This window comes from Oncorhynchus nerka, linkage group LG9b, assembly GCF_034236695.1.
Source record: "Oncorhynchus nerka isolate Pitt River linkage group LG9b, Oner_Uvic_2.0, whole genome shotgun sequence".
Lineage (NCBI taxonomy): Eukaryota > Metazoa > Chordata > Actinopteri > Salmoniformes > Salmonidae > Oncorhynchus > Oncorhynchus nerka.
This window is the reverse complement of record NC_088424.1, coordinates 34,150,496-34,164,849: the sequence shown is the minus strand read 5'-3', so window position 1 is coordinate 34,164,849 and position 14,354 is coordinate 34,150,496. Positions and strand designations below refer to the sequence as shown.

At 46.6% G+C, this 14,354-nt stretch overlaps 1 pseudogene; it reads left to right on the top strand.

Moving 5' to 3' along the window:
- The first annotated feature begins 174 nt into the window (after positions 1–174).
- On the top strand, positions 175–3,008 carry LOC135565717 (uncharacterized; annotated as a pseudogene).
- The last annotated feature ends 11,346 nt before the right edge of the window (positions 3,009–14,354 follow it).

The following is a 14,354-nucleotide window of genomic DNA, read 5'->3' as shown; positions in this document are numbered from 1 at the left end:
GTCCCTCTAGCCCTCTATACATCTGTCCCACAATAGCTCCACACATCTATACCTCTATACACCTGTCCCTCTATACACCTATGCATCTTTCCCTCTATGCCTATATACCTCTACATCTGTCCCTCTATACATCTGTCCCTCTATACCTCTGTACATCTGTGTCTCTATACACCTATGCATCTGTCCCTCTATACATCTGTCCCTCTATACCTCTGTCCCTCTATACCTCTGTCCCTCTATACATCGACATCTGTCCCTCTATACGTCTGTCCCTCTATGCCTCTATACATATGTCCTTCCATACATCTGTCCCTCTATACCTCTGTCCCTCTATACCTCTGTACTTCTGTCCCTCTATACCTCTGTCCCTCTATACCTCTGTCCCTCTATACATCTGTCCCTCTATACATCTGTCCCTCTAGCCCTCTACACATCTGTCCCTCTATACACCTGTCCCTCTAGCCCTCTATACATCTGTCCCTCTATACACCTGTCCCTCTATCCCTCTATACACCTGTCCCTCTAGCCCTCTACACATCTGTCCCTCTATACGTCTGTCCCTCTATGCCTCTATACATATGTCCTTCCATACCTCTGTCCCTCTATACCTCTGTACCTCTGTACTTCTGTCCCTCTATACCTCTGTCCCTCTATACATCTGTCCCTCTATACATCTGTCCCTCTAGCCCTCTACACATCTGTCCCTCTATACACCTGTCCCTCTATCCCTCTATACACCTGTCCCTCTAGCCCTCTATACATCTGTCCCTCAATACATCTGTCCCACAATAGCTCCACACATCTATACCTCTCTACATCTGTCCCTCTACACATCTGTCCCTCTATACATCTACACATCTGTCCCTCTATACATCTACACATCTGTCCCTCTATACATCTGTCCCTCTATACTTATATACATCTGTCCCTCTATACATCTGTTCCTCTATACATCTACACATCTGTCCCTCTAGCCCTCTACACATATGTCCCTCTATACCTCTGTCCCTCTATACCTCTGTCCCTCTATACATCTATACATCTGTCCCTCTATACATCTGTCCCTCAATACATCTGTCCCCCTCTACCTCCACACATCTGTCCCTCTACACATATGTCCCTCTATACCTCTGTCCCTCTATACCTCTGTCCCTCTATACCTCTGTCCCTCTATACATCTGTCCCTCTATACATCTATACATCTGTTCCTCTATACATCTGTCCTCTATACATCTACACATCTGTCCTCAATACATCTGTCCCTATAGCCCTCTATACATCTATACCTCTACACATCTGTCCTTCTATACATCTGTCCCTCTAGCCCTCTATACATCTGGCCTCTATACCTCTGTCCCTCTATACCTCTGTCCCTCTAGCCCTCTATTTATCTGTCCCTCAATACATCTGTCCCTCTCTACCTCTACACATCTGTCCCTCTATACATCTGTGCCTCTATACATCTACACCTCTGTCCCTCTATCCCTCTATACATCTATACCTCTACACATCTGTCCTTCTATACATCTGTCCCTCTAGCCCTCTATTCATCTGTTCCTCAATACATCTGTCCCCCTCTACCTCTATACCTCTGGCCCTCTATACCTCTGGCCCTCTATACCTCTGGCCCTCTATACCTCTGGCCCTCTATACATCTGTCCCTCTATACATCTGTCCCTCTATACATCTATACATCTGTCCCTCTATACTTCTATACATCTGTCCCTCTATACGTCTGTCCCTCTATACATCTGTCCCTCTATACATCTGTCCCTCTATACATCTGTCCCTCTATACATCTGTCCCTCTATACATCTGTCCCTCTATACACCTGTCCCTCAATACATCTGTCCCCCTCTACCTCTATACATCTGTCCTCTATACCTCTGTCCTCTATACCTCTGTCCCTCTATACCTCTGTACTTCTGTCCCTCTATACCTCTGTCCTCTATACCTCTGTCCCTCTATACCTCTGTCCCTCTAGCCCTCTATTTATCTGTCCCTCAATACATCTGTCCCTCTCTACCTCTACACATCTGTCCCTCTATACATCTGTGCCTCTATACATCTACACCTCTGTCCCTCTATACCTCTGTCCCTCTGTACATCTGTCCCTCTAGCCCTCTATACATCTATACATCTGTCCTTCTATACATCTGTCCCTCTAGCCCTCTATTCATCTGTTCCTCAATACATCTGTCCCCCTCTACCTCTATACCTCTGGCCCTCTATACCTCTGGCCCTCTATACCTCTGGCCCTCTATACATCTGTCCCTCTATACATCTGTCCCTCTATACATCTATACATCTGTCCCTCTATACATCTATACATCTGTCCCTCTATACATCTATACATCTGTCCCTCTATACATCTGTCCCTCTATACATCTGTCCCTCTATACACCTGTCCCTCAATAGATCTGTCCCCCTCTACCTCTATACCTCTGTCCCTCTATACATCTGTCCCTCTAGCCCTCTATTCATCTGTCCCCCTCTACCTCTATACACCTGTCCCTCTATACACCTGTCCCTCTAGCCCTCTATACATCTGTCCCTCAATACATTTGTCCCTTTATCCCTCTATACATCTGTCCCTCAATACCTCTATACATCTGTCCCTCTGTACATCTGTCCCTCTAGCCCTCTATACATCTATACCTCTACACATCTGTCCTTCTATACATCTGTCCCTCTAGCCCTCTATTCATCTGTTCCTCAATACATCTGTCCCCCTCTACCTCTATACCTCTGGCCCTCTATACCTCTGGCCCTCTATACGTCTGGCCCTCTATACCTCTGGCCCTCTATACATCTGTCCCTCTATACATCTATACATCTGTCCCTCTATACTTCTATACATCTGTCCCTCTATACATCTGTCCCTCTATACATCTGTCCCTCTATACATCTGTCCCTCTATACACCTGTCCCTCAATACATCTGTCCCCCTCTACCTCTATACCTCTGTCCCTCTATACATCTGTCCCTCTATACATCTGTCCCTCTAGCCCTCTATTCATCTGTCCCCCTCTACCTCTATACACCTGTCCCTCTATACATCTGTCCCTCTAGCCCTCTATACATCTGTCCCTCAATACATCTGTCCCTTTATCCCTCTATACATCTGTCCCTCTATACATCTGTCCCTCAATACCTCTATACATCTGTCCCTCTATCCCTCTATACACCTGTCCCTCTATACATCTGTCCCTCAATACATCTGTCCCACAATAGCTCTACACATCTATACCTCTATACACCTGTCCCTCTATACACCTATGCATCTTTCCCTCTATGCCTATATACCTCTACATCTGTCCCTATACATCTGTCCCTCTATACACCTATGCATCTGTCCCTCTATGCCTCTATACATCTGTCCCGCTATACATCTGTCCCTCTATACCTCTGTCCCTCTATGCCTCTATACATCTGTCCTTCCATACATCTGTCCCTCTATACCTCTGTCCCTCTATGCCTCTATACATCTGTCCTTCCATACCTCTGTCCCTCTATACCTCTGTCCCTCTATACATCTGTTCTTCCATACCTCTGTCCCTCTATACCTCTGTCCCTCTATACATCTGTCCTTCTAGCCCTCCATTCATCTGTCCCTCAATACATCTGTCCCCCTCTACCTCTACACATATGTCCCTCTATACATCTGTCCCTCTATACATCTGTCCCTCTAGCCTTCTATACATCTGTCCCTCTATACATCTGTCCCTCTACCTCTACACATATGTCCCTCTAGCCCTCAATATATCTGTCCCTCTAGCCCTCTATACATCTGTCCCTCTATACATCTGTCCCTCTATACATCTGTCCCTCTATACACCTGTCCCTCTATACATCTGTCCCCCTCTACCTCTACACATCTGGCCCTCTATACATCTGTCCCTCTAGCCCTCTATTTATCTGTCCCCCTCTACCTCTATACACCTGTCCCTCTATACATCTGTCCCTCTAGCCCTCTATACATCTGTCCCTCAATACATCTGTCCCTCTATCCCTCTATACATCTGTCCCTCTATACATCTGTCCCTCTATACACCTATGCATCTATCCCTCTATGCCTCTATACCTCTGTCCCTCTATACCTCTGTCCCTCTATGCCTCTATACATATGTCCTTCCATACATCTGTCCCTCTATACCTCTGTCCCTCTATACCTCTGTCCCTCTATACACCTGTCCCTCTAGCCCTCTACACATCTGTCCCTCTATACACCTGTCCCTCTATACACCTGTCCCTCTAGCCCTCTATACATCTGTCCCTCAATACATCTGTCCCACAATAGCTCCACACATCTATACCTCTATACACCTGTCCCTCTATACACCTATGCATCTTTCCCTCTATGCCTATATACCTCTACATCTATACCTCTCTACATCTGTCCCTCTATACACCTATGCATCTGTCCCTCTATGCCTCTATACATCTGTCCCTCTATACCTCTGTCCCTCTATACCTCTGTCCCTCTATACATCGACATCTGTCCCTCTATACGTCTGTCCCTCTATACATCTGTTCTTCCATACCTCTGTCCCTCTATACCTCTGTCCCTCTATACATCTGTCCCTCTATACATCTGTCCCTCTAGCCCTCTATTCATCTGTCCTTCTAGCCCTCTATTCATCTGTCCCCCTCTACACACCTGTCCCTCTATACATCTGTCCCTCTAGCCCTCTATACACCTGTCCCTCTATACATCTGTCCCTCTATACCTCTACACATATGTCCCTCTAGCCCTCAATATATCTGTCCATCTAGCCCTCTATACATCTGTCCCTCTAGCCCTCTATACATTTGTCCCTCTATCCCTCTATACATTTGTCCCTCTAGCCCTCTATACATCTGTCCCTCAATACATCTGTCTCTCAATACCTCCATACACCTGTCCCTCTATACCTCTACACATCTGTCCCTCTATACATCTGTCCCTCAATACCTCTATACACCTGTCCCTCTATACATCTGTCCCTCTAGCCCTCTATACATCTGTCCCTCAATACATCTGTCTCCCTCTACCTCTATACATCTGGCCCTCTATACCTCCGTCCCTGTATACATCTGTCCCTCTATACATCTAGCCCTCTATTCATCTGTCCCCCTCTATCTCTATACACCTGTCCCTCTATACATCTGTCCCTCTAGCCCTCTATACATCTGTCCCTCAATACATTTGTCCCTCTATCCCTCTACACATCTGTCCCTCTATACACCTGTCCCTCTAGCCCTCTATACATCTGTCCCACAATAGCTCCACACATCTATACCTCTATACACCTGTCCCTCTATACACCTATGCATCTTTCCCTCTATGCCTATATACCTCTACATCTGTCCCTCTATACATCTGTCCCTCTATACCTCTCTACATCTGTGTCTCTATACACCTATGCATCTGTCCCTCTATACATCTGTCCCTCTATACCTCTGTCCCTCTATACATCGACATCTGTCCCTCTATACGTCTGTCCCTCTATGCCTCTATACATATGTCCTTCCATACATCTGTCCCTCTATACCTCTGTCCCTCTATACCTCTGTACTTCTGTCCCTCTATACCTCTGTCCCTCTATACCTCTGTCCCTCTATACATCTGTCCCTCTATACATCTGTCCCTCTAGCCCTCTACACATCTGTCCCTCTATACACCTGTCCCTCTAGCCCTCTATACATCTGTCCCTCTATACACCTGTCCCTCTATCCCTCTATACACCTGTCCCTCTAGCCCTCTACACATCTGTCCCTCTATACGTCTGTCCCTCTATGCCTCTATACATATGTCACGGTTGACAACTCCATTGTGTCCTCGTCCCAGAGCGCTAAGAACCTTGACGTGATCCTGGACAACACCCTGTCGTTCTCAAATAACATCAAGGCGGTGGCCCGTTCCTGTAGGTTCATGCTCTACAACATCCGCAGAGTACGACCCTGCCTCACACAGGAAGCGGCGCAGGTCCTAATCCAGGCACTTGTCATCTCCCGTCTGGATTACTGCAACTCGCTGTTGGCTGGGCTCCCTGCCTGTGCCATTAAACCCCTACAACTCATCCAGAACGCCGCAGCCCGTCTGGTGTTCAACCTTCCCAAGTTCTCTCACGTCACCCCGCTCCTCCGCTCTCTCCACTGGCTTCCAGTTGAAGCTCGCATCCGCTACAAGACCATGGTGCTTGCCTACGGAGCTGTGAGGGGAACGGCACCTCACTACCTCCAGGCTCTGATCAGGCCCTACACCCAAACAAGGGCACTGCGTTCATCCACCTCTGGCCTGCTCGCCTCCCTACCACTGAGGAAGTACAGTTCCCGCTCAGCCCAGTCAAAACTGTTCGCTGCTCTGGCCCCCCAATGGTGGAACAAACTCCCTCACGACGCCAGGACAGCGGAGTCAATCACCACCTTCCGGAGACACCTGAAACCCCACCTCTTTAAGGAATACCTAGGATAGGATAAAGTAATCCTTCTCCCCCCCCCCTTAAAAGACCTAGATGCACTATTGTAAAGTGGCTGTTCCACTGGATGTCATAAGGTGAAAGCACCAATTTGTAAGTCGCTCTGGATAAGAGCGTCTGCTAAATGACTTAAATGTAAATGTAAAATATGTCCTTCCATACCTCTGTCCCTCTATACCTCTGTACCTCTGTACTTCTGTCCCTCTATACCTCTGTCCCTCTATACATCTGTCCCTCTATACATCTGTCCCTCTAGCCCTCTACACATCTGTCCCTCTATACACCTGTCCCTCTATCCCTCTATACACCTGTCCCTCTAGCCCTCTATACATCTGTCCCTCAATACATCTGTCCCACAATAGCTCCACACATCTATACCTCTCTACATCTGTCCCTCTACACATCTGTCCCTCTATACATCTACACATCTGTCCCTCTATACATCTACACATCTGTCCCTCTATACATCTACACATCTGTCCCTCTATACATCTGTCCCTCTATACTTATATACATCTGTCCCTCTATACATCTGTTCCTCTATACATCTACACATCTGTCCCTCTAGCCCTCTACACATATGTCCCTCTATACCTCTGTCCCTCTATACCTCTGTCCCTCTATACATCTATACATCTGTCCCTCTATACATCTGTCCCTCAATACATCTGTCCCCCTCTACCTCCACACATCTGTCCCTCTACACATATGTCCCTCTATACCTCTGTCCCTCTATACCTCTGTCCCTCTATACCTCTGTCCCTCTATACATCTGTCCCTCTATACATCTATACATCTGTTCCTCTATACATCTGTCCCTCTATACATCTACACATCTGTCCCTCAATACATCTGTCCCTATAGCCCTCTATACATCTATACCTCTACACATCTGTCCTTCTATACATCTGTCCCTCTAGCCCTCTATACATCTGGCCCTCTATACCTCTGTCCCTCTATACCTCTGTCCCTCTAGCCCTCTATTTATCTGTCCCTCAATACATCTGTCCCTCTCTACCTCTACACATCTGTCCCTCTATACATCTGTGCCTCTATACATCTACACCTCTGTCCCTCTATCCCTCTAGCCCTCTATACATCTATACCTCTACACATCTGTCCTTCTATACATCTGTCCCTCTAGCCCTCTATTCATCTGTTCCTCAATACATCTGTCCCCCTCTACCTCTATACCTCTGGCCCTCTATACCTCTGGCCCTCTATACCTCTGGCCCTCTATACCTCTGGCCCTCTATACATCTGTCCCTCTATACATCTGTCCCTCTATACATCTGTCCCTCTATACATCTGTCCCTCTAGCCCTCTACACATCTGTCCCTCTATACACCTGTCCCTCTATCCCTCTATACACCTGTCCCTCTAGCCCTCTATACATCTGTCCCTCAATACATCTGTCCCACAATAGCTCCACACATCTATACCTCTCTACATCTGTCCCTCTACACATCTGTCCCTCTATACATCTACACATCTGTCCCTCTATACATCTACACATCTGTCCCTCTATACATCTGTCCCTCTATACTTATATACATCTGTCCCTCTATACATCTGTTCCTCTATACATCTACACATCTGTCCCTCTAGCCCTCTACACATATGTCCCTCTATACCTCTGTCCCTCTATACCTCTGTCCCTCTATACATCTATACATCTGTCCTCTATACATCTGTCCCTCAATACATCTGTCCCCCTCTACCTCCACACATCTGTCCTCTACACATATGTCCCTCTATACCTCTGTCCTCTATACCTCTGTCCTCTATACCTCTGTCCCTCTATACATCTGTCCCTCTATACATCTATACATCTGTTCCTCTATACATCTGTCCTCTATACATCTACACATCTGTCCCTCAATACATCTGTCCCTATAGCCCTCTATACATCTATACCTCTACACATCTGTCCTTCTATACATCTGTCCCTCTAGCCCTCTATACATCTGGCCCTCTATACCTCTGTCCCTCTATACCTCTGTCCCTCTAGCCCTCTATTTATCTGTCCCTCAATACATCTGTCCCTCTCTACCTCTACACATCTGTCCCTCTATACATCTGTGCCTCTATACATCTACACCTCTGTCCCTCTATCCCTCTAGCCCTCTATACATCTATACCTCTACACATCTGTCCTTCTATACATCTGTCCCTCTAGCCCTCTATTCATCTGTTCCTCAATACATCTGTCCCCCTCTACCTCTATACCTCTGGCCCTCTATACCTCTGGCCCTCTATACCTCTGGCCCTCTATACCTCTGGCCCTCTATACATCTGTCCCTCTATACATCTGTCCCTCTATACATCTGTCCCTCTATACTTCTATACATCTGTCCCTCTATACATCTGTCCCTCTATACATCTGTCCCTCTATACATCTGTCCCTCTATACACCTGTCCCTCAATACATCTGTCCCCCTCTACCTCTATACATCTGTCCCTTTATACCTCTGTCCCTCTATACCTCTGTCCCTCTATACCTCTGTACTTCTGTCCCTCTATACCTCTGTCCCTCTATACCTCTGTCCCTCTAGCCCTCTATTTATCTGTCCCTCAATACATCTGTCCCTCTCTACCTCTCCACATCTGTCCCTCTATACATCTGTGCCTCTATACATCTACACCTCTGTCCCTCTATACCTCTGTCCCTCTGTACATCTGTCCCTCTAGCCCTCTATACATCTATACCTCTACACATCTGTCCTTCTATACATCTGTCCCTCTAGCCCTCTATTCATCTGTTCCTCAATACATCTGTCCCCCTCTACCTCTATACCTCTGGCCCTCTATACCTCTGGCCCTCTATACCTCTGGCCCTCTATACATCTGTCCCTCTATACATCTGTCCCTCTATACATCTATACATCTGTCCCTCTATACATCTATACATCTGTCCCTCTATACTTCTATACATCTGTCCCTCTATACACCTGTCCCTCAATAGATCTGTCCCCCTCTACCTCTATACCTCTGTCCCTCTATACATCTGTCCCTCTATACATCTGTCCCTCTAGCCCTCTATTCATCTGTCCCCCTCTACCTCTATACACCTGTCCCTCTATACACCTGTCCCTCTAGCCCTCTATACATCTGTCCCTCAATACATTTGTCCCTTTATCCCTCTATACATCTGTCCCTCAATACCTCTATACATCTGTCCCTCTGTACATCTGTCCCTCTAGCCCTCTATACATCTATACCTCTACACATCTGTCCTTCTATACATCTGTCCCTCTAGCCCTCTATTCATCTGTTCCTCAATACATCTGTCCCCTCTACCTCTATACCTCTGGCCCTCTATACCTCTGGCCCTCTATACCTCTGGCCCTCTATACCTCTGGCCCTCTATACATCTGTCCCTCTATACATCTATACATCTGTCCCTCTATACTTCTATACATCTGTCCTCTATACATCTGTCCCTCTATACATCTGTCCCTCTATACATCTGTCCCTCTATACACCTGTCCCTCAATACATCTGTCCCCCTCTACCTCTATACCTCTGTCCCTCTATACATCTGTCCCTCTATACATCTGTCCTCTAGCCCTCTATTCATCTGTCCCCTCTACCTCTATACACCTGTCCTCTATACATCTGTCCCTCTAGCCCTCTATACATCTGTCCTCAATACATCTGTCCCTTTATCCTCTATACATCTGTCCCTCTATACATCTGTCCTCAATACCTCTATACATCTGTCCCTCTATCCCTCTATACATCTGTCCCTCAATACATCTGTCCCACAATAGCTCTACACATCTATACCTCTATACATCTGTCCCTCTATACACCTATGCATCTGTCCCTCTATACCTCTGTCCCTCTATACCTCTGTCCCTCTATACATCGACATCTGTCCCTCTATACGTCTGTCCCTCTATACATCTGTTCTTCCATACCTCTGTCCCTCTATACCTCTATACCTCTGTCCCTCTATACATCTGTCCCTCTATACATCTGTCCCTCTAGCCCTCTATTCATCTGTCCTTCTAGCCCTCTATTCATCTGTCCCCCTCTACACACCTGTCCCTCTATACATCTGTCCCTCTAGCCCTCTATACACCTGTCCCTCTATACATCTGTCCCTCTATACCTCTACACATATGTCCCTCTAGCCCTCAATATATCTGTCCATCTAGCCCTCTATACATCTGTCCCTCTAGCCCTCTATACATTTGTCCCTCTATCCCTCTATACATTTGTCCTCTAGCCCTCTATACATCTGTCCCTCAATACATCTGTCTCTCAATACCTCCATACACCTGTCCCTCTATACCTCTACACATCTGTCCTCTATACATCTGTCCCTCAATACCTCTATACACCTGTCCCTCTATACATCTGTCCCTCTAGCCCTCTATACATCTGTCCCTCAATACATCTGTCTCCCTCTACCTCTATACATCTGGCCCTCTCTATACCTCCGTCCCTGTATACATCTGTCCTCTATACATCTAGCCCTCTATTCATCTGTCCCCTCTACCTCTATACACCTGTCCTCTATACATCTGTCCTCTAGCCTCTATACATCTGTCCTCAATACATTTGTCCCTCTATCCCTCTACACATCTGTCCCTCTATACACCTGTCCCTCTAGCCCTCTATACATCTGTCCCACAATAGCTCCACACATCTATACCTCTATACACCTGTCCCTCTATACACCTATGCATCTTTCCCTCTATGCCTATATACCTCTACATCTGTCCCTCTATACATCTGTCCTCTATACCTCTCTACATCTGTGTCTCTATACACCTATGCATCTGTCCTCTATACATCTGTCCCTCTATACCTCTGTCCCTCTATACATCGACATCTGTCCCTCTATACGTCTGTCCTCTATGCCTCTATACATATGTCCTTCCATACATCTGTCCCTCTATACCTCTGTCCTCTATACCTCTGTACTTCTGTCCCTCTATACCTCTGTCCTCTATACCTCTGTCCCTCTATACATCTGTCCCTCTATACATCTGTCCCTCTAGCCCTCTACACATCTGTCCCTCTATACACCTGTCCCTCTAGCCCTCTATACATCTGTCCCTCTATACACCTGTCCCTCTATCCCTCTATACACCTGTCCCTCTAGCCCTCTACACATCTGTCCCTCTATACGTCTGTCCCTCTATGCCTCTATACATATGTCCTTCCATACCTCTGTCTCTCTATACCTCTGTACCTCTGTACTTCTGTCCCTCTATACCTCTGTCCCTCTATACATCTGTCCCTCTATACATCTAGCCCTCTACACATCTGTCCCTCTATACACCTGTCCCTCTATCCCTCTATACACCTGTCCCTCTAGCCCTCTATACATCTGTCCCTCAATACATCTGTCCCACAATAGCTCCACACATCTATACCTCTCTACATCTGTCCCTCTACACATCTGTCCCTCTATACATCTACACATCTGTCCCTCTATACATCTACACATCTGTCCCTCTATACATCTACACATCTGTCCCTCTATACATCTGTCCCTCTATACTTATATACATCTGTCCCTCTATACATCTGTTCCTCTATACATCTACACATCTGTCCCTCTAGCCCTCTACACATATGTCCCTCTATACCTCTGTCCCTCTATACCTCTGTCCCTCTATACATCTATACATCTGTCCCTCTATACATCTGTCCCTCAATACATCTGTCCCCCTCTACCTCCACACATCTGTCCCTCTACACATATGTCCCTCTATACCTCTGTCCCTCTATACCTCTGTCCCTCTATACCTCTGTCCTCTATACATCTGTCCCTCTATACATCTATACATCTGTTCCTCTATACATCTGTCCTCTATACATCTACACATCTGTCCCTCAATACATCTGTCCCTATAGCCCTCTATACATCTATACCTCTACACATCTGTCCTTCTATACATCTGTCCCTCTAGCCCTCTATACATCTGGCCCTCTATACCTCTGTCCCTCTATACCTCTGTCCCTCTAGCCCTCTATTTATCTGTCCCTCAATACATCTGTCCCTCTCTACCTCTACACATCTGTCCCTCTATACATCTGTGCCTCTATACATCTACACCTCTGTCCCTCTATCCCTCTAGCCCTCTATACATCTATACCTCTACACATCTGTCCTTCTATACATCTGTCCCTCTAGCCCTCTATTCATCTGTTCCTCAATACATCTGTCCCCCTCTACCTCTATACCTCTGGCCCTCTATACCTCTGGCCCTCTATACCTCTGGCCCTCTATACATCTGTCCCTCTATACATCTGTCCCTCTATACATCTGTCCCTCTATACATCTATACATCTGTCCCTCTATACTTCTATACATCTGTCCCTCTATACATCTGTCCCTCTATACATCTGTCCCTCTATACATCTGTCCCTCTATACATCTGTCCCTCTATACATCTGTCCCTCTATACACCTGTCCCTCAATACATCTGTCCCCCTCTACCTCTATACCTCTGTCCCTCTATACCTCTGTCCCTCTATACCTCTGTACTTCTGTCCCTCTATACCTCTGTCCCTCTATACCTCTGTCCCTCTATACCTCTGTCCCTCTAGCCCTCTATTTATCTGTCCCTCAATACATCTGTCCCTCTCTACCTCTACACATCTGTCCCTCTATACATCTGTGCCTCTATACATCTACACCTCTGTCCCTCTATACCTCTGTCCCTCTGTACATCTGTCCCTCTAGCCCTCTATACATCTATACCTCTACACATCTGTCCTTCTATACATCTGTCCCTCTAGCCCTCTATTCATCTGTTCCTCAATACATCTGTCCCCCTCTACCTCTATACCTCTGGCCCTCTATACCTCTGGCCCTCTATACCTCTGGCCCTCTATACATCTGTCCCTCTATACATCTGTCCCTCTATACATCTGTCCCTCTATACATCTATACATCTGTCCCTCTATACATCTGTCCCTCTATACTTCTATACATCTGTCCCTCTATACATCTGTCCCTCTATACACCTGTCCCTCAATAGATCTGTCCCCCTCTACCTCTATACCTCTGTCCCTCTATACATCTGTCCCTCTATACATCTGTCCCTCTAGCCCTCTATTCATCTGTCCCCCTCTACCTCTATACACCTGTCCCTCTATACACCTGTCCCTCTAGCCCTCTATACATCTGTCCCTCAATACATTTGTCCCTTTATCCCTCTATACATCTGTCCCTCAATACCTCTATACATCTGTCCCTCTGTACATCTGTCCCTCTAGCCCTCTATACATCTATACCTCTACACATCTGTCCTTCTATACATCTGTCCCTCTAGCCCTCTATTCATCTGTTCCTCAATACATCTGTCCCCCTCTACCTCTATACCTCTGGCCCTCTATACCTCTGGCCCTCTATACCTCTGGCCCTCTATACCTCTGGCCCTCTATACATCTGTCCCTCTATACATCTATACATCTGTCCCTCTATACTTCTATACATCTGTCCCTCTATACATCTGTCCCTCTATACATCTGTCCCTCTATACATCTGTCCCTCTATACACCTGTCCCTCAATACATCTGTCCCCCTCTACCTCTATACCTCTGTCCCTCTATACATCTGTCCCTCTATACATCTGTCCCTCTAGCCCTCTATTCATCTGTCCCCCTCTACCTCTATACATCTGTCCCTCTAGCCCTCTATACATCTGTCCCTCAATACATCTGTCCCTTTATCCCTCTATACATCTGTCCCTCTATACATCTGTCCCTCAATACCTCTATACATCTGTCCCTCTATCCCTCTATACATCTGTCCCTCAATACATCTGTCCCACAATAGCTCTACACATCTATACCTCTATACACCTGTCCCTCTATACACCTATGCATCTTTCCCTCTATGCCTATATACCTCTACATCTATACCTC